The 15344-nt window shown below is 40.2% G+C and overlaps 2 pseudogenes; one reads left to right on the top strand and one right to left on the bottom strand.

Annotated features, from left to right (window-relative positions):
* The first annotated feature begins 2649 nt into the window (after positions 1-2649).
* LOC124504624 (heterogeneous nuclear ribonucleoprotein A1-like) lies at positions 2650-3617 on the top strand (annotated as a pseudogene).
* A 3925-nt stretch (positions 3618-7542) lies between these two features.
* On the bottom strand, positions 7543-7749 carry LOC124505985 (thymosin beta-15A-like; annotated as a pseudogene).
* Positions 7750-15344: the final 7595 nt, after the last annotated feature.

The raw sequence follows: 15344 nt of genomic DNA on the forward strand, positions 1-15344 counted from the left end.
CCATTGCACTTGGGAGCACACAAGGATCTTGTCACAGAGTGTGTGTGTGCACATGCGTGTGCATGTTGGGAGGTGTGCATTAGCACTGTTGGCATACGAGTGCCTGTGGACCCAGTGGGGAGATCTTAATGTGGTTGTACTCCCAGAGCCTTATCAGCAGAGTTCATGCTGAAGTCCTGAAGTAGTCACCAGGAACTGAATTACTTTGATGTTCTTATCTGCTTCTTACTCTGTCTTGCCTCCACTTAGTCATGAGGTCTCACCTCAGTGGGCTGCATGTTGTTGGATACAAACAGATTTCTCTAGTCACCACCACACAAGTAAGGTAGCCAGGAACTCACCAATTTCTACCTCCTCCACAGGAGAGGTCACCATGGATGAACAGTGTGGCCCTGTGAAGTGTCTCTTTTGGTTGGAAGGGTGGCTCTGGCAGAGTTCTTCCCTCTCCACTATGACCAAACTTGTATCTTTCCTGCTCTAGTGGTGTTCTAGAATCTCCCCTCAGGCAGGCTGAACCTCTATAAGTTCTCTCTCACCCAAGGATATCTTTCCAGGTCAGCATTCTCCAGGCTTTTTTTCTTGGCCAGTGAGAGGGGGTGCAGCAGTTTTGTTGACTCTAAAATCTTTACCGAGATCCAAAATCTGTCTGCCTGTTTTTAGATGCACTGGTGGGCAAGAATTATCCAGGTCTCTTGGCATATTAAACTGGGTCCAACACTTCTTACTGAGATATTTTGCTTGTGGATGAATGTCTAATTAGTTGTTTAAAAAGGGAGAGAGAAAAGACTAATGTCTTATGCCACCATGATGCTAATGTCACTCTCATTTTTTAATGTAAGCATTTATAGCTTTGTTCCTTAGCACTGTTTTCACTGTACCAAATTTTAGTTTGTTGTGTTTTCATTTGCCTCTAAGTATTTTCTAATTTCCCTTGTGATTTCTATTTTGACCCATTTGTTGGTTAAGGATATGTTAATTTCAACAAATTTGTGAATTTTCCAGTTTTTCTTTTGTTATTGAGTTTTAACTTCATTCTGATGTGACTGGAGAGGACACTTTGCACGGTATCTGTCTTCTTAAAGCTACTGAGACTTAACTGGAGGCCTAACATATGGTCTACCCTGAAAATGTTCTAAGTGCACTTGGGAAGAATACGTATGCTGTTCTTGGGTAGAGTGTTCTATGGATGTCTGTCAGATCTACCTTAGTTTATTCTAGTAAGCCCTCTATTTGCTTACTTATCTTCTGTCTGGTTGTTGAATCTACACTGAGAGTGGTGGTACAGTAAAGTCTTGGACTATTATTGCAGAACTATTGCTCCCTTGAATTCTGTCAGTTTTTACTTCACATATTTTGATGATCTGTCATTAGACATGTAAACACTTACAACTGTTATATATATTTGCTGTACTGAGCGTTTTATTAACATGTAATATTCTTCTTTGTCTCTTTGGAAACTTTATAAAGTATACTTGGTTTGGAGCACCTGGGTGGCTCAGTCAGTGAAGCATCTGACTTTGGCTCAAGTCATGAGGTCAGGATCTTAGGGTTCATGAGTTTGAGCCCTACATCAAGCTCTGCGCTGACAGCACAGAGCCTACTTCAGATCCTGTCTCCCTCTCTGCCCTTCCCCCACCCCTGCTCACATGCATGTGCACTCTCTCAAAAATAAATAAGCATTTAAAAAATAATGTATAATTTGTCTGATATCAGTTTAGACATCCCTGCTCTTTTGGTTACTATTTCTGCAGTATTTTTCCATATATTCACTTTCAATCTATTTGTGTTTTGGGATCTAAAATGAATCTTTTGTAGATAGCATATAGTTGGATCATGTGTTTTTATCCACTCAGCTAATCTCCTTTGGTTGGAAAGTTCAATCCACTTCTATTTAAAATAGTTACTGATAAGAGAAAAACTTACTTGTATAATTTTGTTGTTTTCTAAATGCCTTATAACTCTTCTGTTGCTCATTTTCTGAATTACTGTCTTCTTTTGTGATTAAATTTTATTTTTTTATTTTTTTTTTAATTTTTTTTTTCAATGTTTATTTATTTTTGGGACAGAGAGAGACAGAGCATGAACGGGGGAGGGGCAGAGAGAGAGGGAGACACAGAATTGGAAACAGGCTCCAGGCTCTGAGCCATCAGCCCAGAGCCTGACGCGGGGCTCGAACTCACGGACCGCGAGATCGTGACCTGGCTGAAGTCGGACGCTTAACCGACTGCGCCACCCAGGCGCCCCTGTGATTAAATTTTAAATGAAATGTGTAATTTCACATTTCCTTTGGTGTATAATCAATCTACAGTAGTTTTCTTTGGGGTTACCATGCAGGTTACATTTAACATCTGAAGGTTATAATCTAATTTGAATTTATACCAGTTTAACCTCTTCTTTAACAGCAAAGTTTGGTTGTTGATGTCACAACACTGCATCCTGTTATGTGTGCGTCCAAAAGCATACAGGAACAATTCTTTTAAATGTATTAGTTTGTTTAATTATTAAAAAAAAAAGCCAAATGTGGAGATAAACACTGTTATAATAATACTGGCTTTTAGAAAAATAAAATTTTTTAATTGTTAATCTGGTCTTTCTGCCCATGGACGCCGCCGAGTAAGCATTGTGAAAGTCTCCCCTCCCACCGCCATCATGTCTAAGTCAGAGTCTCCCAAAGAGCCTGAACAGCTGCAGAAGCTTTTCATCGGAGGTTTGAGCTTTGAAACAACCAATGAGACAGACTCTGAGGAGCCATTTTGAGCAGTGGGGAATGCTTACGGACTGTGTGGTAATGAGAGATCCCAACACCAAGTGCTCCAGAGGCTTTGGGTTTGTCACGTGTGCATGCCACTGTGGAAGAGGTGGACGCAGCCACGAATGCAAGGCCACACAAGGTGGATGGAAGAGTTGTAGAACCAAAGAGGGCTGTCTCGAGAGAAGATTCTCAAAGACCTGGTGCCCACTTAACTGTGAAAAAGATTTTTGTCAGTAGCATTAAAGAAGACACTGAAAAACATCACCTAAAAGATTATTTTGAACAGCATGGGAAAATTGAAGTGATTGAAATCATGACCGACCGAGGCAGTGGCAAAAAGAGAGGCTTTGCTTTTGTAACATTTGGCAATCATGACTCTGTAGACAAGACTGTCATTCAGAAATACCATACTGTGAACGGCCACAACTGTGAAGTAAGGAAACCTCTATTTAGCAACAGATGGCTGGTGCTTCATCCAGCCAAAGAGGTCGAAGTGGTTCTGGAAATTTTGGTGGTGGCCATAGAGGTGGTTTTGGTGGGAATGACAACTCCGGCCGTGGAGGAAACTTCAGTGGGCGAGGTGGCCTTGGTGGTAGTCGAGGTGCTGGTGGATAGGTGCAGTGGGGACGGCTGTAACGGATTTGGTAATGATGGAAGCAACTCTGGAGGTGGTGGAAGCTATAATGATTTTGGCCATTACAACAATCAATCTTGACATTTTGGGCCCCTACGAGGAGGAAGTTTTGGAGGCAGAAGCCCTGGCCCGTATGGTGGTGGAGGCCAATACTCTGCCAAACCATGAAACCAAGGTGGCTATGGTGGTTCCAGCAGCAGCAGTGGCTATGGGAGTGGCAGAAGGTTTTAATTACTTCCAGGAAACAGAGCTTAGCAGGAGAGGAGAGCCAGAGAAGTGACAGGGAAGCTACAAGTTACAACAGAGTTTTGAGCTCAGTCAAGCACAGTGGTGGTGGGGCCTAGCTGCTACAAAGAAGACATGTTTTAGACAATACTCATGTGTATGGACAAAAATTCAAGGGCTGTATTTGTGACTAATTGCATAAGAGGTTATTTTAGTTTCTGTTCTGCGGAAAGTATAAAGCATTCCAAAAAAGGGTTTTAATGTAGTTTTTTTTTTTTTGCACCCATGCTATTGATTGCTAAATGTAATAATCTGATCACGATGCTGAATAAATGTGTCTTTTTTAAAAAAATAAATAAAGGGACACCTGGGTGGCTCAGTCGGTTAAGTGTCTGACTTTGGGTCAGGTCATGATCTCATGGTTTGTGAGTTCGAGCCCTGCGTCCGTCAGGCTCTGTGCTGACAGCTTGGAGCCTGGAGCCTGCTTCGGATTCTGTGTCTCCTTCTCTCTCTGTCCCTCCCCGACTTGTGCTCTGTCTCTATCAAAAATAAATAAATGTAAATAAACAAATAAATAAAAATTATTAATCTGAGGGGCGCCTGACTGGTTCAGTTGGTAAAGCATGTGATCTTGATCTCAGGGTTGTGAGCTCGAACCCCACATTGGGTGAAGAGATTAGTTAAAAATAAAATCTTTTTAAAAGTTTTATTGACCTGCTAAAACATGTAGAAAACAAAAAGTTCAGTTATAAACCATTATTACCACAAAACTAGATTTTATAATTGTCTATGTAATTGTATTTATTGAAATCTTTAGGGGTGTCTGGGTGGCTCAGTTGGTTAAGTGCCCAACTTCGGCTCAGGTCATGATCTCACAGTTCATGAGTTCAAGCCCCACAATGGGCTCTGTGCTGACAGCTCAGAGCCTGGAGTCTGCTTTTGAGTCTGTGTCTCCCTCTCTCTCTGCCCCTCCCCTGCTCGCACTCTGTCTCTGTCTCTCTCAAAAATGAGTAAACATTAAAAAAAAAGAAAAGAAATTTTTATTTATTCATATAGTTTTTAAAAATCATATGATCATCTCAATAGATGCAGACAAATTTTTGACAAAATTCAACATCCTTTCATGATAAAAACTCTCAAATTAGGAGGAATCAACCTCAACATAAAAAAAAGGCCATGTATGACAAGCCCACTCTGTCATTTACATGATACTCAATGGCAAAAAGCTGAAAGCTTTTCATCTATTATCAGGAACAAGACAAAGGTGCCCACTTTCAGCACTTCTAATCAAAATAGTGCTGAAATTCATAGCCAGAGCATTTCAAGTAAAAGAAATAAAAGCATCCAAATCAGAAAGTGAGAAGTAAAACTGTTTGCTTGCAGATGACATAATCTTATATAGAAAACTCTAAAGACTCCATCAAAAAAACTGTTAGAGGGGCGCCTGGGTGGCGCAGTCGGTTAAGCGTCCGACTTCAGCCAGGTCACGATCTCGCGGTCCGTGAGTTCGAGCCCCGCGTCGGGCTCTGGGCTGATGGCTCAGAGCCTGGAGCCTGTTTCCGATTCTGTGTCTCCCTCTCTCTCTGCCCCTCCCCTGTTCATGCTCTGTCTCTCTCTGTCCCAAAAATAAATAAATGTTGAAAAAAAAAATTAAAAAAAAAAAACTGTTAGAACTGATAAATGAATTCAATAAAGATACAGGATATAAAATCAATACACAAAAATCAATTGTGTTTCTATATTCTAACAATAAACTACCCAAAAAAGATGTTAAGAAAAAAAATCCCCTGCACACTAGCATCAAAAAGAATAAAATACTTAGGAATAAATGTAACCAAATAGGTAAAAGATATTGAAACTACTAAACTACAAAACTACACTAAAAACTGTGAAACACTAATGAAAAGAATTGAGGAAGACACAAATAAATGAACAGATATCCTATGTTTATGGATTGAAAGAATTAATATTTTAAAAATGTCTAGCAAAAATGAACTATTGGGACCTCAACAACATAAAAAGCTTCTGCACAGTGAAGGAAACAATCAGAAAAACTAAAAGGCAACCAACAGAATGGGAGAAGACATTTGCAAATTATATATCAGATAAAGGGTTAGTATCTAAAATCTCTAAAGAACTTATCCAACTCAACACCCAAAAAACAAATAATCCAGTGAAGAAATGGGAAAAAGACATGAATAGACACTTCTCCAAAGAAGACATCCAGATGGCCAACCGACACATGAAGAAATGCTCCACATCACTCATCATCAGGGAAATACAAATCAAAACCACACTGAGATACCACCTCACACTTGTCAGAATGGCTAACATTAACAACTCCGGCAATGACAGATGTTGGCGAGGATGCAGAGAAAGAGGAACCCTTTTGCACTGTTGGTGGGAATGCAAACTGCTGCAGCCACTCTGGAAAACAGGATGGAGGTTCCTCAAAAAATTAAAAATAGAACTACCCTACAACCCAGACATTGCACTGCTAGGTCTTTATCTAAGGGATACAGCTGTGCTGTTTCAAAGGGGCACATGCACCCCAATGTTTATAGCAGCACTATCAACAATAACCAAAGTATGGAAAGAACCCAAATGTCCATCGATGGATGAATGGATAAAGAAGATGTGGTACATATATATACAATGGAGTATTACTTGGCAATCAAAAAGAATGAAATCTTGCCATTTGCAACTATGTGGATAGAACTAGAGTGTATTATTATGCTAAGTGAAATTAGTTAGAGAAAGACAAATATCATATGACTTCACTCATTTGTGGAATTTAAGATACAAAACAGATGAACATAAGGGAAAGCAAAGATAGTATAAAAACAAGGAGAGGGACAAAACATAAGAGACTCTTAAATATAGAGAACAGAGGGTTACTGGAGGGGTTGTGGGATGGGGGATGGGCTAAATGGGAAAGGGGCATTAAGGAATCTACTCCTGAAATCATTGTTGCACTATATGCTAACTTAGATGTAAATTAAATAAAACAAAAATAGAAAAAAAGAAAAAAAATTTTCTATCGATCCGGGGTGCCAGGGCACCTGGGTGGCTCAAGCGTCTGACTCTTGGTTTCAGCTCAGGTCATTATCTCATGGTTCATGAGTTCAAGTCCCACAGTGGGCTCTGAGCTATCAATGCAGAATATGCTTGGGATTTTCTCTCTCTCCCTCTCTCTGGCCTTCTCCTGTTTGTACTCTCTTTTTCTCTCTGAAAATAAATAAATAAACTTAAAAAAAATAATGGTGGAGTAAAATTTTTTTAAAAAATGTCTATACAGCCAAAATGAACTACAGATTCAATGCAATACTTGTCCAAATTCGAATAGCAGTTTTAACAGAAATAGAAACAAAAATTAGAAAAAAAAATCTTAAAATTTAATGGAACAAAATTAGACTCAAAGAGCTAAAGCAATCTTCAGGAAAAAGAACAAAGCTGGAGACATCACACTTCCTGCTTTTGAACTATATTACAAAGCTATAGTAATCAAAACAGTATGGTATTGATATAAAAATAGACACATAGATCAATGGAACAGAATAGAGAACCCAGAAATAAAATCATGCACAAATAATTTTTGGATTATGTTTATTATTTTGTGGGTACATTAGAAATGAAAATAAACTGTGAGAAGCTATAAACACATGCCACATCATGAAGTTTATGGAACAATGGAGGCACCCAATGCAGAAGGTTAAAAGTGGCTTATCCCGTAGGGGGTGAAAGAACCTCACACACAAAAGTCATCAATGCTGAGATTATTGATAGCATTTGCCAGATGGAGTTTATGCACCAATGGAAATTTTAAAAACAAACATAAGGGAACACTGGCTACTCCTGACCTCTTAGCCAAGGAGTAAGGGTAAGTAAGAAGACATCAGAAGGTGCCTACAATCTCTACAAACACATAGGTTTACCAAAAAAACCAAGCCCCAAACCAAACATTCAGGCAATGCTGAATTTGCTCTTCAAGGATCCCCATTTTATGATGTTTCAACAACTCTTTCTCTTGCTAGATAGTTTCCTTTGAGGAAAGAGTATTTTTTTTCTTTAGTTTCATTTTCTTCCATTTTGACCTGTCAAGCTTCTCCACTTTGGACAAGTCTGGCTTATCATTCATCTTGAGGAAAAGACAGACTCAAGGCTTGAAGACCCGTAAAAGGCTGACTGCGGGGCTAACACTGCTCCATACAACACAAAGTTTCCACAGTCAAATGATTTTTGACAGAGGTACCAAGAATACATAGCGGGGAAAGGGGACAGCCTCTTCAGTAACCGATGTTGTGAAAACTGGATATCCACATGCAAAGGTACGAAATTCGATCCCTACCTTACACAACATACAAAAATCCAATCAAAAAAAGATTAGACTTAAACTTAAGACCTAAAACTGTAAAACTTCTAGAAGAAAACATGGGGAAAAACTCCTTGACATTGGTCTTGACAGTGATTTTGTGGGTCAGACACCAAAAGGATAGTCAACAAGAGCAAAAACACAAGTGAGACTATGTCAAATTGAAGTTTCTGCACTGTAAAGGGAACGTCAATAAAATGAATAAACAATCTATAAAATGAGAGAAAACTTTTGCAAATCATACATTCAGTGAGGGATTCGTATCCAAAACATATAAGGAACTCTTACAACTCAGTAGCAAAAAACCAATAACCCAATTTAAAAAATGGGCAAAGTGGGGCGCCTAGGTGGTTCAGTCAGTTAAGTGTCTGACTCTAGATTTCAGCTTAGGTCACGATCTCATGGTTTGTGGGTTTGAGCCCCACATCAGGCTCTCCACTGGCAGTCCAGAGACTGCTTAGGATTCTCTCTCTCTCCCTCTCTCTCTCTCTCTGCCCCTCCCCTGCTCATGCTCTCTTTCTCTCTCAAAATAAATAAATAAACTTAAAAAAAAAACACTTGAAAAATAAAAATGGGCAGGACTGAACAGACATGTTCCCAAAGAAGACAAATGGCCAAAAGGTGTGTGAAAAGATGTTCAGAGTCACTAATCAGCAGGAAACCAAATGAAAACCACAAGGTGATATTGCCTCACACCTGTTAGGATGGCTAATATAAAAAAGTGAAAAGAGAAGTTTTGGTAAGGATGTGGAAAAAAGGGAACCCCTATATACTGCTGAATGTTAACTGATACAGCCATTATGAAAAGCAGTATGGATATTCCTTGAAAAATTAAAAAGAGAACAACCATATGATCCAGCAATCCCACTTAGAATATATATCCAAGGACATAAAATTGCGACCTTAAAGAGGTATTTGCACTCTCATGTTCATTCACTGCAAAATTATTCACAATAGGCAAGATATGGAAACAACCTAAATGTCTTTCAATGGATGAATAAAGAAAATGTGGTCATATATACAATAAAATATTACTTAGCCTTTAAGAAAAAGGAAACCTTGCCATTTGCAAAAATATGGATGAATCTGGACATTATAAAGCTGAGTGAAATGATCAAGACTCAGAAAGACAAGTATTGCATGGTCTCACTTATATATGGAATCTTGAGCAGAAAAAAAAGCTGAATTCTTAGTAGTAGAGTAGAATGGTAGTTTTCAAAGCATGGGGCATGAGAGAAAAGGGGAAATAACAGAAAGAAAAGAACATAAAAGAAAGAGAGAGAGAGGAAGGAAAGAAGGAAGGAAGGAAGGAAGGAAGGAAGGAAGGAAGGAAGGAAGGAAGGAAAAGAAAAGAAAGCAAAGGAAAGAAAGGAAAGGAAAGAAAGCGAGAAAGAAAAGTTAGAATGGTGAGGGGCTGGGAAGAGGAGTTCATAGGGAGTTACTGTTTGATGGATACAAAGTTTCAGTTTTGCCAGATGAAAAGAGTTCTAGAGATGGATAGCAGTGATGGTTGTGCAACAACATGAATGTACTTAATATCGCTAAACTGTACACTTAAAATGATTTAAATAGTGAATTTTATGTTATATGTGTTTTAGTTGCTGGTGTGCTGCCCTGGGGAGCAGGTGATAGTGAGGCCAGCAGTGGTTCTGGAAATGCTGCAGACCAGCCAGAGGTTGCAAAACATCCTGTTGCCGAGCAGCCTGATGGGGAGTACATCTGGGAGGTAGAAACCCTCTCCCCAGGGCTGACAGAGCAGCCTCCCCTGGCCCATTGGGACGGAAACTGCTCTTCATCTGCAGAGCCCCAGTCATTGAGCTGCTGAATAGCAGCATTAAGGAAGGTAACACTAAACTGTAGCTGCTGGCCCCAGAGCCACCTGGTTCAGTTTTGCCGCTGAGGGCGTCCCCGTGGCTCCCATCTCTCAGATGGTACAAGCTCCTGTGGTCCTGGCAGGAGTGGCAGCTGGGGGCATGACCCCACAGGACCCACCCTCCATCCAGATTGTCTAGGCTCTGTCCCCAGTCCAGTTAGTGCACACATTTTGAGTAGAACTGGTACCTCTTCTTGTCTCACATACAGACCCCTACTAGCTGTCTGCCTTGGGTGGGCTAGGCTTGGGGGGGGGGAGCTGCAGGCTGGGCTTGATAATAAAGATAAGAATTTCTCCCCCAATTTTTTTTTGGGGAAAAAAATTTGTTAAACTTATATGTAAGACTGGTAGTAAGGGCTACCAAGCTACAGCCACTTCAGAATATCCGCCTAGGAGAAGGTACGTTCGGCTAAATGATGGTTTTCAATCTTTGCCCAAGGGCACCCCCTTTCCCCTAATGCAAAGAATAAACTAGCACTTGACCTACAAGGCTAGGAGTATGTTAACTCATGGGAGCTCGTGTCCCAGCCTCACTGAGCACCCCTAGTTCAGAGCTCACCCCGGAAGACTGCAGGCTCTTCTTCCCCTATTTCCTGCCTCTGTCACCACTGCTCATGAACCCTCTTTGTAGCATGGTCATGCTATACTAAATCTAGAATGGAACATCACATTGTTGTGTCTTTATACAAATGTCCTATCTCTTTGAGATAACTTACAAATACAATGCAACTTCAGGAGGATTTTTCTCTTATAGACAGAGGAGTTCTAAAGTTTACTTAGATGGCGCCTGGGTGGCGCAGTCGGTTAAGCGTCCGACTTCAGCCAGGTCATGATCTCGCGGTCTGTGGGTTCGAGCCCCGCGTCAGGCTCTGGGCTGATGGCTCGGAGCCTGGAGCCTGTTTCGATTCTGTGTCTCCCTCTCTCTCTGCCCCTCCCCCATTCATGCTCTGTCTCTCTCTGTCCCAAAAATAAAATAAACGTTGAAAAAAAAAATTAAAAAAAAAATAAAGTTTACTTAGAAAATAAGTGGTCCAGAGACCTAAAAAGAAGAGCTTTGGGGTACAGATCAGCTTTAACAGCTGTTAGAACATATTTAAAAGTAATGATTGTTTAAAATACTATGGTTATGATAAGGTAAAAATGTGTATTTGAGGAACTGAATGCAAAGGCACAGAGTAGACCCAATAATTTAGCTAAAGAGAGCTAATTTGTGCTAAGAGGTGACTGTGGGAGAGGGTTGATATCCATTAGACACAGCAGGCATAGCTTAGTGGCCCACAAAAATGTTTTCATTTTCAAATAAGTAAAAAAAAAACAAAACTTTAAGAATGAAAATGAACATATAGTAATGAATCCAGCCTGGGTTGTATTTACCTTTATTACACACAGTTATAAAATAAAAGCAAAAATGCCTAAGGCACATGAAAATCACAAGGCAATCCTAGCCAACAGAGCATAAACCTTTCTCTATTCATGATCTGTATCATGCTCACCACCATCATAATGGTTATAACCTAATTATTAACCCATAACCCTATAGCCATAATTATTATACCTAATAATATGCATTGTCAGTAAAAACAACACAGCTTCAAGACAAGGGCCTGTCTGCTCGTTTTAGCAAGTTTGTTCCCTAACTCTTACATATTGACTGTAAACAGCCACTGGATTATCCGTTTGGGCAAACATTAACTTATATTCAAAATGTATGTTTAAAAATTATAAATTAGTGGAAGAACTGTCCAAAAATTGCACAAAATAGGATTGAGAGTTTTTGCACGTTAAAAAAAAATTTTTTTTTAAGTTTATTTATTTTGAGGCGGGGGAGAGGCAGAGATAGAATCTCAAGCAGGTTACACTCTGCCAGCTCAGAGCCCAATGCAGGGCTTGAAGCCATGAACCGTGAGATCATGACCTGAGCTAAGATCAAGAGTTGGACACTCAGCTATCGACAACAGCCAAAGTATGGAAAGAGCCCAAATGCCCATCGATGGATGAATGGATAAAGAAGATGTGTGTGTGTGTGTGTGTGTGTGTGTGTACTCCACACAATGGAGTATTATTTGGCAATCAAAAACAATGAAATCTTGCCATTTGTAACTACGTGGATGGAACTGGAGGGTTTTATGTTAAGTCAAATTAGTCAGCCAGAGAAAGGCAAATGTCATATGAGTTCACTCATATGAGGATTTTAAGATACAAAACAGATGAATATAAGGAAAGGGAAGCAAAAATAATATAAAAACAAGGAGGGGGACAAAACATAAGAGACTTAAATACAGAGAACTGAGGGTTGCTGGAGGGCTTGTGGGAGGGGGGAATGGGCTAAATGGGTGATGGGCATTAAGGAGGACACTTGTTGGGATGAGCACTGGGTATTATACATAGGGGATGAATCACTGGAATCTACTCCTGAAATCATTATTGCCCTATATCTAACTAACTTGGATGTAAATAAATAGATGAATGAATGAATATATAAATAAATAAATAAATAAATAAATAAATAAATAAATAAAATGTTTAAAAAAATTTTTTTAAACATGAAAAAAAACCACAAGAGTTGGATGCTCAACCAACTGAACCACTCAGGTGCCCCATATAAGCTTTTTGTTGTTGCTGTTGTTGTTGTTGGTGGTGGTGGTGGTGATGGCAGCATTTAAACTTATAAATCATAGGGGCCCCTAGGTGGCTCAATCGGTTAAGCCTCCGACTTCGGCTCAGGTCATGATCTTGTGGTTCACAAGTTTGAGCCCCATGTTGGGCTCTGTGCTGACAACTCAGAGTCTGGAGCCCGTTTTGGATTCTGTGTCTCTCCCTCTCTGCCCCTCCCCTGCTCATACTCTGTCTCTCTCTGTCTCTCAATAATAAATAAACATTAAAAATTTTTTAACTTATGAATCTTTTCTTTCAGAAAAGGATCAAAAGATAATTTCTGTACAAGAACCAACTAATCACAGTGAAAAAGTAAACAGCATGAAAAGCATTTCATTCAAATGTTATAGAAATGGATCATTATGTTTAATATATAAAAAGTTTACTCTAATGTAGAAGTATCAATAAATGCTCCCTTGACAGCAAATGCCATAATGCAAAATATAGACAGAAAGCAAATAGGGGTAAATGTTCATCTTGTAACCAAATTCAAATTAAATAATGAGGTATGTTTTTATATCCTTAACTTGTCAAGAAAGGTATAATAATAACACTAGCACCATTGTTTACAGTGAAATGGATGAGACTTTATGACTGTGGATAAAAAACAGGAACACAGTAGTAGGTACTGAAACCATAGAAGGTTCCTGCCCTTTGACCCAGTAATTTCACTCACTGTAATTTAGATGAGGAGCTAATTCAGGAGAAGGGCAATCCCTCTGTATGCTGCTCCTCCCTGTAGCATTCTCTGTAATAGCAGAAATTGAAAACAACCTGAATGTCCAACAACAGGGACAGTGAAGACAGTGACATAAATTGCAGTACATTAACTGGATAAAATGTCGTGCAGTTCTCACAATAATTATGAAGAATATGAGCCAGTGTAAGGTGTTGTTCAAAATACTGGTTGGTAAAACTAAATGTCCAATTATGCAGATGTTTGATTATAGCTCTGTAAAATATGCTAGAATGTAGACAAGGACTATGAGGGAGCAGAGAACAATAGTGTTTGCTCCTGCTCCTTCCCTCCCAATCATGAAGCTCTCATGAAGTTTCTTTCAGCATCCACACACTCCATGTTCCCGCCTTGTTCCCTCTTTTCCATTGCTCCTTCTTCCATTCATTGAGTGGATTCCTGCTGCTCCAGGGCACCCATGTCACTTACCATTTTTTGTATTCAGCACTAGGATCCAATGAGGAAGACCTATCCCCCTCTGCTCACTGAGCTCACTGTTCACACACAGATGCATAAGGAAGTATTTGTGATGCAGTATAGAAATCCATAAAGTGATAGGAAAAAAAGGAAGCTAAGTGAGAACCAGATTCCTTAGGAATCAATCACATGTTTTATCTCTTCAAAGGGATTTTGCATGGAGAAAGTGCTGGGGGAATTTGATCCCTTGATTACCAGACTTTCCCCACATGACAAGTTTCCCTCCTGCTGGCCCCTCCCTCTGAAGTAAAAATACTCAAGTCTCTCCTCCAACACAAAAATCAACTTTTCCCCACTCAACATCTTTTCTATAAACTCCTTCCTTTTCAGTCACAATCCATACTTCTAATTCCATACTGAGCAGTCACTGCTTATCCTGTTGCTAGTTGAGTGCATTGCGATAATAAAAACCACAAGAAAAGATGAGGTTACACTGGAATATGTAGGGCTCTTGCAATCCAGGTGGAAGAGACAGAAATTGCAGAAAGAAGGAAGAACTCGGTATTCCAGAGCAGAGACAAGCCGGCGTGTCTAGAACATGTGAACACAGATGGGAATGGCAAGTGTTGAACCTGGAGGTGTAGGCAAGAGCCCCACCATGTGGGGTCTGTGGGTCTGAGTAGAGTTTGAAGTTCATTCTAAGCTCAATGGAAGCCATGGAGTGGAGACGCAGCTCTGCTGTTTCTTCTCTCCCATCCTAGACTGTTTGCACAGCATCCTCATCAACCCTGATTTTTATGGCAATAATAGGAAATACATAGATTAGGTGATGATACCCATCTTACAGGTGAGGAAAATAACACTTGACCAAGGCCACATGACTGGTAAGGGAAAGAAGAGTGGTAAATGGGACTATTAATTGTCCTGGGAACTCAGGAGATAAAGTGTATGGCCCTTTCTTTGTCACTAGTCCATGTAGGTATCTTTCCCTCTTGGGCTGTGCTTCACCTGAGAAGCTGTGCTCTGTAGGGGTCCCTCCCACTCTCCACTATGAAATGATAAAATCTCTCCATTCCCTTCAGCCTCCTCATCTGGAGCATCCTAACTCTGATGTCCAGGCCACAAGCTAGACCAATTTAATCAGAACCTGGAGGACGTGGTTAAAACCAGATATGAGCATTTCATAAATTCCCAGAAGATTCCAATGGGCATTGAAAGTGAGAAGTCCATGATGGGCAGGTATGAGGGCCACCCAGATCTACCTTGCACTGTACCTCCTTCCTCATCTTCTATTACTTGTCTCCCAGATGCGTCCTCCCTGCCCAAGGGCTGCTCTTGAAACTGTAGTTAGGCCTCACCCCTTAACCACTTTCTGTAATATTTACTGTTGCCCTCCAATCCCCATATTGAAAGGCTAATGGATTCTGCAGATTAAATAATCCCAGTCATCTGGAGCTGTCCTGGGATTAGACTGCCAGACAATGGCACAGTGCCCCTTGCTCCTGGTTCTAATTAAATAATTCAATTAAATAGCCTCTGTTTCTTCCAAAGCCCAGGTCCTTTAGCCAAATGGAGGTGAGCAAGGGCTGTCTCCAATGGAATGCAGGAGAAGAAGTGAGCTGCTCATATGGAACAGTGGTTGCAGGAGCCACAGAATTAAGGGACAGACACTTAAGGCTT

This window comes from Lynx rufus, unplaced genomic scaffold (assembly GCF_022079265.1).
Source record: "Lynx rufus isolate CCGP_SWC_20201006 ecotype Redwood Valley unplaced genomic scaffold, mLynRuf1.p SCAF_9, whole genome shotgun sequence".
Classification (NCBI taxonomy): domain Eukaryota; kingdom Metazoa; phylum Chordata; class Mammalia; order Carnivora; family Felidae; genus Lynx; species Lynx rufus.